General features: G+C 40.5%; 1 long non-coding RNA gene across 1 annotated transcript; it reads right to left on the bottom strand.

Moving 5' to 3' along the window:
• Positions 1-5,816: 5,816 nt before the first annotated feature.
• Positions 5,817-12,030, bottom strand: LOC131506238 (uncharacterized). Its single transcript, XR_009258817.1, has 3 exons — positions 11,682-12,030; positions 8,924-8,990; positions 5,817-6,043 (listed from the first exon to the last, which is right to left on the bottom strand). It is a non-coding gene; the product is annotated as an uncharacterized LOC131506238 (long non-coding RNA).
• Between the last annotated feature and the right edge of the window lie 1,677 nt (positions 12,031-13,707).

Raw genomic sequence — 13,707 nt, 5'->3', positions numbered from 1 at the left:
TTTTCCTGCCATGTTAGGTGACAGACACAGGATATAGTTGTGAGAAACACGCGTGGAAGCACTTAGATGGAAATCCTCCAAAATACATTTTTATAAATGGATATTTTTACATCATGTGTTCTTAAACTTGAGTGCAGTGAGGAATTTGTCCAAAGTGCAGATTCCTGGTCTGCAGTCCTAAAACTTCTGATTCACTGGATTTGAAAAGAATCTGCATTTTTAAACAGGCTTCCCGCATGCCTTTGATACAGGTGAGTGCCGACTCCACCTGAGAAACATGGTTATAATTTGTAAAATGATGGATGCAAGTAGGTACAAATGCATGCAAAACCATACATGACATAGGACTATATAATATGTACTCTGCAATATAAATATATAAAATGTATAAAAATGTAGTCCTGATTATACCTGTTTCTTTTTAATTTTAACAATAATTTTCCAATATGTATGAGTAGTTTTTTTTAATCTGCTTTTTTTTTTTTTTAATTTGAAAGGATTTGTAAGGACACCACATTCACTGGAGATAATTCTTGCTGTCTTCAATATGTTTCTTCTGTACATTTCTGCTTTAACTGGGAAATCATATTTCTCCTTTGCTCATTTTAAATCTCTACTCTCTTGGGGTGTCTGGGTGGCTCAGTCGATTAAGCGTCCAACTTCAGCTCAGGTCATGATCTCTCGGTTCGTGAGTTCGAGCCCCATGTCAGGCTCTGTGCTGACAGCTCGGAGCCTGGAGCCTGCTTCAGATTCTGTGTCTCCCTCTCTCTGTGCCCCTCCTCAGCTTACTCTCTTTCTCAAACCTAAAAAAAAATTAAAAATTAAAAAAATAAATAAATAAATCTCTGCCCTCAGTGGAAACCAAATGCAGTCTGAATGGCAGATTCTGGTTCTAGGGACTCCTATGAAACTGATAAGAGAGCAGAATGGAGCTGACATCGGCAAAGTGGCCTAAAAGTCTGTTCTGCGGAACCTGAGGCTCTCTCTGGGGAGAGCATGCATGAAGAGTGTAGGGTTGAGAGCCTATGAAAACAAGGATGGTTGATTTCAGCTCTACGGACTACCAGAGACACTTGGAAGAGGGTGTCTGCACCCCAGGGAAGCAGTGGGAAGCTCTGTACAGCCGCCTTCCTTGCATGCGAACAAAAAACGCCCGCTGACTCTGATTGAGTTGACAATGAAGGATCCATGTGATGTCAGAGAGAAGCTCAGCTTCAGGATGGGCTCAAATATTGCCTCTAAACTACTTGCTTTTGCTCTGCAGACCTGTCAGGTAGACACCGGGCCCAAGGGTGATTCAAAGGAAAGAACACAGGCTTCAACACAAAATCGAAATGGACGTCTTTGTCCTACTACACCAGCTGTTTGCACTTGGTAGTTAATTGACAGGTCTTGCTTTACTCGTCAGTATAATGGTTGACTGGAATAGTTGTTTATCCAAAGGATGTAAAAATCCTGACTTGAAGGGGCACGTGTACCCCAATGTTTATAGCAGTGGTATCGACAATAGCAAAATTATGGAAAGAGCCCAAATGTCCATTGACTGATGAATGGACAAAGAAGATGTGCAATATATATACAATGGAACACAACTCGGAGATGAAAACGAATGAAATCTTGCCATTTGCAACAGCGTGGTTGGAACTAGAGTGTATTATGCTAAGTGAAATAAGTCAGTCAAAGAAAGAAAAATATCGTATTTCATTCATCTGTGGAATTTGAGATACACAACAGATGAACATAGGGGAAGAGAAGGAAAAATAAAATAAAAACAGCGAGGGAAGCAAACCATAAGAGACTCTTAAATCAGAACACACTGAGGGTTGCTGGAGGGGAGGTGGGCGGGGGGATGGGCTAAATGGGTGATGGGGGGCATTAAGGAGGGCACTTGTTGGGATGAACACTGGGTGTTATATGGAAGTGATGAATTACTGGGTTCTACTCCTGAAGCCAAGACCACATTGTATGTTAACTAACTTGAATTTAAGTTAAAAAAAAAAAAATGGTTGATTAGAGAGAGAAACTTCTCAGGTATGGAATTTTCTCACCCGATTTTTGGCACAAGAGTATGTGACTAGTCCTAACGTGAACAATGAAATTTCTGGTATTAATGGAGGCTGAGGAAGACTGGCCAGGATGAGTGGGGGAAGTGTATGGTGGGCAAAGCAGCAAGCAGCTGAAAGAAACACCAGTAGGAGAGAAGGTGCAGACGCTGGGGAGGAATCAGGGATATCACACCGTCTGGCAAAGGGAGAGAATCCAGGAGGCTGAAGTGGGTCTGGGATTAAGTCCGGATGGGAAGTGGGGTTGGTGTAGAACTGAAAACTCCATACCAAAGCTGCTCATGAGAAAATGGGGTATGTTTTCCCTGGAGAAAGACAAAGGGGGAATGACCTAATGACATGGTTTTCATATTGAATTTCAAAGTCAGACTTGCGGAAGGACGTGTCCTTAAACTGTGTATCTCAGGGGCTCTGAATGTTACAACCTGTGAATCATTGGCATGAGGCAAAATGATTGACTTGGAAAAGTGCTACAAGTGTCAATTTTTGCCTTGATTTCATATATATATATATATATATATATATATATATATACACACACACATGCATACATATGTACAACCATTGTATTATAAATTAAAAGCTAGAGACTAACAGCTATTTTCATTTGGGCATTCAATTACTAATTAAGAGTTGTTTGAATGTGAGAATGATAGGAATTACATACCCTTGGAATAAAAGATAGTTCTTGTGAGCACATTTTGAGCCCATTTTGCTTTATATAATATACCTAAACTTCTTCCCTTAATGATCAGTGACAACTTTATCATAGACCTGGGCCAGAACTTTAATGACAGTTGGGGACACTTTGATAAGTGCAGAGGACAGTCACAGAAACAGGTGAAAGAGAGGTAAATTAAGGCTAAATTTGACTAAAGAAGAAAAATATAATTAGAAAAATAATTCGTGCTTTTTTTTTTTTGAAAGGAGAGCTGATTTTTAAAAAGTGTTGCCTTGGGACACCTGCGTGCCTCAGTCGGTTAAGTACCCGACGCTTAGTTTCAGCTCAGGTCATGATCTCATGGTTCGTGAGTTTCAGCCCCACGTCTGGCTCCTTGTTGAATGTGTGCAGTCGTCCAGATTCTCTCTCTCTCTCTGCCCTTTCCCACTCGTGCTCCCATACTCTCTCTCTCTCTCTCTCTCTCTCTGAAAATAAATAAATAAACTTAGAAAAAACAAGTGTTGTCTTGCTGAAAAGTAGTCTCCATATCCCTGGAAGCTTCCACCGAAGGCTGTATAATGGATTCTGAAATACCCAGAGGCATACGACAGAGAAGCAACACTCATTAAATGGCCACCAGGTCAGACACAGTACTCAGCCCTGCATATTTATTATATCCATTAATGCTAAGAGAGGCTGATGAACTTGCCCAAGGCCACAAATGGGAGACATGGAATTAAAACCCGGGCCTTCCTGCCTTTGCTATTTATAGCTTTATTTAGCTCCGTGTGCGGTACTAGAAATATGGCCGGGAGGCTTGACCAGATCTTCACAAAGGTACTAAATAATAGTGACCAAAAATAATTTTTCTGCTTTCTTTTTTTTCCCTTTGCTTTGTGACATTACTCATTGTTTAACTTAAATTTTTCATCCTTAAACATCCTTGTGGCTGGACAATTGCTAAAGCAGGTGTCACAAGACTTCTCGTATAAAAGACCAAAGATTCAATATTTTTAGCCTTGCGGGCCATTGTTTCTCTGCCTCAACCACTCAACTCTACCATTGTCACATGAAAGCAATGATAACTGGTATGTAAATCAATGAGGTTGACTGTGCTTGAGTAAAGCTTTATTCACAAAAGCAGGGGGCAGGCTCCTGTGGCCTGAGGGCTGTGATTTCCTGACACCTGTGTTGGTGATCCTGGAAGTCTCTTTCCAGCCAGTTTTATGCTCCTTCCGGGAGGAGCAGGAGTCTTATCTGATCGATCAGTTTAGAAGAGGGAAGTCTTTTTTCCCAGACTCACCCCTGCCCTCCCTCCCCAATCTGGCTCCTTTTTCATTATTCTGGTCTGTTCTCTGCTCTTAGGTGAGGATCCTTCCATGACAGAGGTCTGTGGTTATTCAAGTCTACCTGTAACCAGATGGGAGTGTTCAATTGCCAGGCGTGGGTTTTAGGACTGTTTGTTACCCAGTGTGACCGCCAGCCTATCCTGACTGATGCATGGGGTACAGCACAAGGAACTCCTTCCTCTGCCCATATTTAAACACATCTTCCATTCATCATTTTAGCAGGTCGAAGGCTGATATTTGAGTTTCCATACATCTGAGTCCTGTGGCTAAATCTCAGTTGGTTCCAACATAGGGGGATCTTGTCTCCACCCCTGCAAAGCTACAGTTGGTCCCCACCCAAAGTTCAGTTCGGAGATTGAGAATGGTGATGTGACACATGCATGAAGAGGTCTGAGGAGGTTTGTAACATCCACAGCTGAGGTCTCTGGGAAAGGCAGGGCAGTCCTCTTAAGCAGGTTCATTAATTGCATGAGATAATCAGGAAAAGAAACGAGGGTGTGCCTCATTGCATGTAGGGGGCACAGGCAGGGGGGGGGTCTTCATGTGTGGGCAGGGGCTTGTGTACTTTGAATCTCCCTTGGGCACCAAAGGAGGGACCACCTGGGTTTTCATATCAGCTTTCTCAGGTATGGGACAAAGCAAACGAGGGAGGTGTAAAATATAACATCAAAAATGCATTCTAGCTTGAAGGAGGTGCACACTGTTTGGGGTGCCCGGGTGCATCAGTCTGTTAAGTGACCAACTCTTGATTTCGGCTCAGGTTACAATCTCGTGGTTTGTGAGTTCAAGCCCTGCATGGGGCTCTGCACTGACGGGGAAGAGACTGCTTGGGATTCTCTCTCTCCCTCTCTCTTTACCCCTTGGGCACACATTCTCTCTCAAGATAAATAAGCATAAAGAAACATTTTTTAAAAATGCAAGCAGCTTCTCTGATATAGTAAAGAAGAGTTTTATTTAACTAGGTGCCCTATCCCTGCCCACCTGGAATTAAAGATACATATATAAGTATTTCCTCTTGATTCATCTGTGTACTCCTCAATAGGATATTTCTTGTCTTATCAATTTATCTATACTCATAGTTCAACACATCTTGAACAGAGTAAATGTCCTTATGTGCAATTGTAATTAATTGTTCCCTTATCTAAATAATGCAACCTAATTAGCTAATACATTTAGATAAACATACCTATGCAGACTCAAAAGGGGTTTGTTGTTGTCAGATTAATACGATGCTGAGAATTTTGTGGACCTCTCTAGTGCTAATAATCATAACCGTATCTAAGTTTACTTGCATTTCTCCAAGATGAAGTCAAGTCTTCCAAAATTGGAATTGGGGAGGCTACCAAAAGGAGGCACGACCACATTTCCTGAGTTATCACATTCCCCAAAGCAACCACAGGTTAAGAGACACGCGATTTTACACAAGTGAGAAGTAATGCTTTGTGTAGAAAGAAAGTCTACCTCGATATTATATTATGAAGTAATCTGGGAAAGAATCCAAATGGAGCCTCACACCTCTGACTGTATAATGATTGTGTTTTTTCACAAGGTCGAATAAGACATATGGAATATAAACTTTGGTCTTTAGGAATGAATGCCAGAGTTTCTGAAATCTTTCCAAATATAGAATGGAGTAGAACACTTCTGATTAGAAAACCTCTTGTTTAAAATATATTTGTTTTGCAATCTTGTTTATTTTTACAGGCGTGAATTATGGAATCATGCATTCTTTGATATCCTAAGTAAGGCAAAATGAATTTATGCACTCACCAAAGACCCAAAGTTTCCATCCTAGTAAAAATGTTTACATGGTTGGAACACCCCCTTTCCTGGCTGAATCATGCCAAGACTCTCTCCATGGATTTGATATGGAAAGACCTTTGTGTGTTCTGTCTCCCAGTTACTGCTGATCAATGGCATTTCTGTGTTCCAAGAACTATTAAGGATTTCTATGTTCAGGTATTTGTCACCTGGATCAAAATAGAGAAGAATATGGAAGCCTCATTTCTTGATAGCCGCCTAGATCCCAGCAGTATCATGCAACAGATGATACTAAGATTTTTCAGTACATTTGAGGATCCAAGTAATACTTATAGATGAAGACAATGGTCAAGTTTCAGTGGTCAGACACTGTTTGCGGTTTTGGTCAGTTTTTTAAAGTCAAAACAATAAATAATCCATAATGCTAACTGTTTTGAACAAGAGGCACCTAAACAAGTCAATAACATGGAAATGAGCTTTAAACCCATAGTTGGAACTGTCTGATCTGTTCTATTTACTATTTCCTAAATGGAGGTTTTTCAATGCCTTAATTCTTCTAAGTGTATGTGCATGGGACTCTGGAGATGGAAGGACAGGTGTACAAGTTAGTTTATAAGTGATTTAGTAGAAACCATTGTATGAGGAATAAAAATAGGCTCTTTTGGTTTAGGTTTTGACAAGCCCCTTTTGACAATTTTTAATTAGGTCTTCTCAAGAAGAAATAATTTGCAGAAACATGGGTTGGTTGCCTATTCAGAAATTGCCATCTATTTTACTATACCACTGTAAAGGAGATATAATGATATATGATATATAGAGAGATATAGATATAGATATATGATATATAGAGATATATATGATGTATAGATATATGATATATGCTATTATTAAAGATAGGTTAAAAATAATATCCGGGATTATAGGATAGGATAAAGTCCTTAGAGATCATTTAGGCTAACTCCCTAATTTAAAAAAAAAAGAGCAAATTTTGGGATACAATGGTTAAAGCTATTGCCCAAGACCACACAACCATTTGGTAGATAAACTAAATTTTAAACACAAGGCTCCTGGTTTTAAGGGAGTACTCTTTCCACAAGCCTAACATGGTAGCACCCCAAAGTTTAATTCATATTTCAAATTTGTTGTTTTTATACATGTGAACTGTTTATTTATTCTCTCTCCACTCTAAGCCACTCATCCACATGTTGAAAGGCTATAAAACAAATCATTATCTAATGTAGTATGAAACACAGGGCAATTTGATCATGTCAGTGTGTTCCATATATTTCACGTTCAAACCACTGAATAACAATTTTTAGCCTCTCAGCGAGTTTCTCTGTCCCCTGCCTCTGCCTTCAGCTACTTATTCCTGCTGGCTTTGCTGGCATTCACACTAGATTCAGTTTTGCAAGGTATAGACATTATTGTCTGACATTTCCTCCATGCGGCTCTTCTGTTTCCCAGCTGCCGTAGGGCCATCTCACCCAGGCAGAGCTTACTGCAAGGCAGGTCTCCTAGAGTCAGCTCAGCGTGCACGTCCCACACTCTTTGACCATACACCGAACTTGAGTTAGCTTCGAGAGGATAGTGCCCTAGGTTTCCATAAATTTTTGCCCTCACCTCCCATCTTACAGGGAAAGGCTTTTTGCCTGTGGCTGGCTTGATAAGGCTCTATAACTCTGGGCTTCAATATCATCAAGCATGAAGAAGACTATTTGCCTAGACATATAAACTATGTCTTCAACCTAGCCTCTGAGAGCAGTATAAGAAATATATTGTCCCTTATCTGTTGAATCCATTGTCTTACTTCTAAGTTGGTTCAGAATCCTGGTAGAGAAGATGGGTGCCTTTATTTGTGATTCCCTCAACAAAAACAAAATATCAACAGTGTTCTTAGGGTTTTACCTATATTTCCAGATGATAATAATCTATTTTTCCATCTTTCAAAGTGCAAACACACTGATAATATAACGCATCTCTCGTCCATAACCTCACATTTTAAAAAACACTTGACTAATTTGATAGGAAAAGTAATATGCAGTGTGCTTGCCAATCTTACATTACTTGTCAATATTCTACCATGATTCGAATTCTAAGGACTTTTTCATAATACTGAGAATGTACCAGCTATCTCTATCTAGTAAAAGGTCAAGCTACCAATTGTATACGTCAAACTGATGTTCCCCAAATGGTAACCTGTACAAGCTGGAACTCATACACACTTTTGCATTACCTGCATTCAGATTTCTTCCTTCCCAGTAGATACTTTTTAAATAATTCATAAATTATGTTTATAATCTTTTATCAATTAATAATGCAATAACTACAGCACAGAAATATTGCCAGTAAGTGGTTTATTGGTGATGGATTATTGTAGGACAATTTGGTACGTGTAAAATGCATAAACAAATCTTCTCAGGGCACCTGGGTGGCTCAGTCAATTAAGGATCGGACCCTTGATTTTGGCTCAGGTCATGATCTCACGGTTTGTGGGTTCCAGCCCCACATCAGGCTTTATGCTGACATCACGGAGCCTGCTTGGGATTCTCCTTCTCCCCACCCCCACTCTGCCCTTCCCTTACACACATACTCTCTTTAGTTCAAAAATAAATAAACCAAAAAATAAAAATAAAAAACCAGAAATCTCAAACAAAAGAACAGTCAGAGGAATGTGGATGTAAAATCATATCTTTGGGGATTTTTGATATCTAAGCTATAAAGAGCAGCAAAAAAGATAACTTATAGCCATATTTCAATTGCTAAACCCCATAGATATGTTGATATCTTATATTTGATAGTTACAATACATTGAACATTTTCTCAGGACGAGTCAAACCAATGCCCATAATCTGAGAATTGTAAGAAAATTGCTCCGTTTTAGAGGGAGAGATATGGAAATCACCACATAATAACCATAAAGCAATATTCAAGATCCAGTGTTTCAAAGCTGGACTCACAGAAAGCATTACAACGGAACGTTTAGAGATTGTCAGATCTTACCCCCCATTTGAGCTTTTATCTCCCTATTTTGTCAAATGAGCCCTCAGCTAATCTGAGTTTTACATCTCCTATATAAAAACATGACTTACCCATTCATAATTCTGGCCAGTCGATTTCATATCTGATACGAAAGGAGTATACGGATATCAAGACAGGCTAGAGAGAGATATCATAGACAATCTGTGACAATCCGTAACAGACAGCTTACAGATGAGCTGCGGTTATTCCCCTTCCTGTATCCACACTCTATCACCAAGGGGCATCTGTTTCTTCCCCCTAAAACCCAGGTCACCTTTGTGACTCGCTTTGGCAAAAGAATGCAATGGAAGAGACAACGTGTCAGTTTTGAACCGTGGCTCTCAGGGAGTGGCATGCATCCACTCTCTTTCTGCTCATTCTCTTGGACTCTTGTCCCCACCGCGTGAAGAAGTCCAGTCGAAAGTGCCAGAGGATGCAGTGTCACATGGAGCCGGAATGAGCCATTCCCACTGAGATGCCACAACAAAACTGGTAGCTGGTCACAGCTGCATGAGCGAGCCCGCTGGACTAGAAACACTGCCCAGCGAAGCCCAGCACAAATGGCCAATCTGCAATTGTGAGCCAAATAAATAGTTGTTTGGTTAAACCATGACTTTTAGGGGAGTTTGTTATGTGGCAGCAGTTAGCAGATACCCAGTCTTCTTCAGCACCAATAAAAAATCTTCCTGTTTGTGACATTAGTGACCAGTACTAGCATGGAAGGCTCTGTCCAACTGAACAATGCCCTTCAAAGATGTGAGCTCCCGCTCACGTTGAAATCTTACGTTAGCGCCACTCGGAACACAAACTATGTCACTCGCTGGTCACCAGCAAAGGTTGATCTGTCACAGTTAGATCATCTCAGTGGTAGAATTATAAAGGGTAGAGCCTAGAATAAGGAAACATCCTTTTGCACCCAAGGGTGAACATCAGTGACTTAAGACAACAGGATTTCTTTGAAATTAATCACCAGAACGCCATTGCCTGTTGGCCAAAACCAACACAGAAGATGAGATAAGGAGTATTCCTGTTACTCAAGCCCAGTGACCACTTAGAAAGTTTAATGTGTATTGCCAGGAAGATGAGAGACATAGCAAATGTCATTTGGCCCTTGCTTTGAGAAGTCCCTTCTGCCAGCAGCATAGAGGAGGCACGGGTTACATGGAGGAAAAACAGCCTGTACGAGATAAGACAGCAAAAACATTTGCAGTTGGGCCAGGTGTGGATCCTGTGGAAGGGGGGTATACAGAGTGGTCCTGAGGAGTTCACCCAAGAGGGCACCCTCAAGGAGCAAGGTGTCCCCAACTATGGGAAGGCTAATAGAAGGTGAAGGATTGAGTTGTTAGTGGCTGAAAGCTGAGTTATGGCCTAGATAAAAAAAAAAAAAAAGAAGAAGAAAAAAGTAGGACTGAGGATATTGGATATGCACTTCAAATAGCCCCCAATAAAATACAGCATAAAGGAAGGAATTAGCCACGTATTTTGAATGTTTGGGCCAAATTAAAACTTTAAATGGTGTAAGAGATTTTTCTCTTCCTAATTCTTCCCCTTCATTTCTTCCTGCTGAGAGGGAACCGCAAACAGCACTTAGGGATTGGAGAGGAAAAGAAGTGGAAAAGAGGGAAGCAGACCACAGTTCCTTCCCCATTCCATGCTTTCTGGTGTAAGTCAAGCCTAAGCTTTAAAGAGTAAGAAACTTTTGAAATGGGGTGAGTAATGTAAGGCTTGATACTATGTAGAGAGGCACTGCCTTTAAATATATTGGAAAAAAATATACTATTTTTTATTACTTGAAATTAACCAGAAAACTTATTTTTTCCTCTAGTTTCATCCAAGGTTAGAGAAAAGCAACTCTAGTAAATTGCTTTGGAAAGACATTGGTGGGAAAGCATAAAGTGATAGAGGACCAAGTCCAGCTCAAACAATAAATTTTACTTGTACATAAGTAGAGTTTAAGTTCTAATTCCTTTTAGAAGACCCATGTTTAGTAATGATAATGAAATTATCTTAAAGGAAGCAATGATGTTACTCAACAACAACAAAAAAACTATGAACTATTAAATTCTGAGAGCTGGCAATTAAAAAAATAAAATGATAGAAGTTTATTTCCATAATTCCTAGCTAGTTAGTGTATCATTTTTTCCCATGCAAATGAAGATATCTTGTAGGAAACCAATATTGTTATTTTTCCTTGACTGCAATATTTGTACACCAAGAGTGCATCTCATTGGGGCCTCTTTCTTCTTGACATTATTTTACCCATTTTATTATCATCTACTTATTCAATAAGCAGGTATCCATTGTCCATCTAGTTTGCAAAACCATGGGACTAGTGCAGGAGATAAAAGGAGAAATCCACAGTCCCATTTCTCACTAAAAATTCACTAAGTGGTAAGGAAGATAAAACAGACAAATGCATCCATATAATTAACTGAAATAAGTAGCCGGCACTTGGAAACACAGTGGAGGCTGCCTGCCTAAGCCAAGATGGATTGGGAGAAGACCTTTCTGAGCTAAATTGTTAAGAATGAACAGAAAGGTTCTAGGCAGAGAACCAGGAGAAGGGGTTCCTTAGAGAGAAGAACACTGGGAGTAAAGACAGAAAGACAGAGAACCATCATGGTGCATTCAAGGATGTCACATGTCTCCTCTGGTTTGTAAGAAGAGCGTTTGGGTCCAAGATAGAAGGGATCAGAATAAAGAGGTAAGAACCAAATCTTGAATAGCCTTATTCCAAAGGCAGTGAGGAGCCCAGCAGTGGCAAGACTAACTTTCATGTTTACATCCTCCTAAGTAAATGTTCTATTGAATCTCAAAGGCATCCCTTACCCAGCAGCCTCGTGGCCTTACGCTGTGTGCCCTGAGGGGCACGTCGTTTCTGTAAGTCGCCCCTCTTCCTGAAGGTGTGGGCTGCCATGTTGCCCTTATTGTCTAGTTCTTGCAAACAAGGTCAATAATGTTGCGGAAGAGAGCTAAAAGAAGTAGCTCTCTAAGATCGACAATCATCTTCTTTTTTCCAGTTCCCTCTGCTCTTTTATAACTGCTCTGGGGACATGTTTCTAAGAGAGGAGAAGAGTCAAAGCAAGAAAGGAGAGAGAGGAGATTGCAGTAGCTCCCCTCCCTTAACTGTGGAGAACCACAGTTGTGTTCTCCATGGTTTCATTTACTCAAAGTCAACCACAGTCCAGAAGCAGACGCTCTACCTTCTGAAGGTCAGTAGTAGCCCAACACGACATCACAATGCCTGCCTCATTTGCCTCACTGTATCTCATCACACAGGCATTTCGTGAGCTCACATCAGCACAAGACGCAGGGTGAACGCAGGGCAATCAGATATTCTGAGAGGGAGAAAGAGGCCACAGGCACGTACCTTTTATTACATCGTGTTGTCATAATTTTGTTCTATTTTATTATCAGCTACGGTTAATCTCCTAGTACTTAATTTCTAAATTAAACTTAATCACACGTACGCCTAGGCAGGAGAAATAACAGTACACAGAGGGTTTGGTATTGTCTACAGCCGCAGCCATCACTGGGGGTCCTGGCATGCATCCACCACAGGTAAGGGGAACTGCTGTAATTGAAGAGATGATGAAAGAGACGCCAAACAAAGGCAACCTAAGATTAACATAAAAGGGAGCCGCAGGTCATGATCACATGGTTCATGAGATCAAGCCCTGTGTCTGGCTCTGTGTTGACATTGTGGAGCCTGCTGAGGATTCTCTCTCTCCCTCTCTCTGTCCTGTGCCCACTCGTGATCTCACACACTCTCTCTCTCAAAACAAATAAACGTTAAATATATATATATATATATATAGGAGCTAGAACTGAGAAAAGAGAAGAAAAAGAAAGTGAGAAAAGCAAGAAGTGAAGGAGAGTAATTGAGATTTGGCAGGGAATCAGTATAATATTTGTGACCAGGTGGCTGGCAGAAAGAAAAGAATAAAGAAAGCCAGCAAAAGAAAGATTCATAAAGGAATATAAATATAGTGGTAGTAAAGAACATTTTATTACAATACATTATTAATTTACACTGCATTATTTAATACTTGGCCAATAGCACATATAGCACTTAGGTCATGTTTCTGTGGATGTTATAGCTACAACATAACAGGGAAATTGGAGAATTTATACTTTTCCTTGTATCTACAAAGGTCAAATGAACACTGGAGTGAATAAATAGTGTTTGCCAGTGCACAAGTGGTCAGTACTGATATGGAAAACTCCTGTTTCCTGACACCTTCTTTATAGTTACACACATGAGCGTCTCAGCAAATGTTTGTGGCTGGGAGTGAAGGGAAGGATGGGAAGCCACAAAGTAAATCAATGGTAAATATGTAAATAGAACTCTAGACTCATGACTTCCATTTTTAATCATGGCTACACAAAGTTGTTCTCACGTGGAAAAAAAAGCAGGAAATCACTTGAGGGAGACTGAATCCTGCTTCCTCAGGATTCACAAATTTAATCCACAGTTTCTCAACTGTGGCACTGTAGACACGCGGGGCCAGATAATTCTTTGTTTGCAGAGGGGTTCTGTGCCTTGTCGGATATTAACTGCATCTCTGAGCTCTACCTACTAGATACCAACAGCCTTACAACCAAAAATGTCTCCAGCTATTGCCAAATGTCTGGGGTTAAAATCACCCCTTACTAAAAACCAATGGTCTAAAGGGAACGGCAGTAGATCAGGCCCCAGGAGGCAACAGATCTAGTCCCATAACTCAGGGTGTGACTTGAAAGCCATTTTTCTTTCACGCCCCTTCCTCATCTGTCTAGTGACAAACATTCTCTCACTGGCCAAGGTCTACTCAGGCTCCCTGAATTCTTTTGCAACTAGTCCCGACGTTTGGAC

This window comes from Neofelis nebulosa, chromosome 3 (assembly GCF_028018385.1).
Source record: "Neofelis nebulosa isolate mNeoNeb1 chromosome 3, mNeoNeb1.pri, whole genome shotgun sequence".
Taxonomy (NCBI): domain Eukaryota; kingdom Metazoa; phylum Chordata; class Mammalia; order Carnivora; family Felidae; genus Neofelis; species Neofelis nebulosa.
The sequence above is the reverse complement of the archived record's forward strand: the minus strand, read 5'-3'. Positions and strand labels throughout refer to the sequence as shown.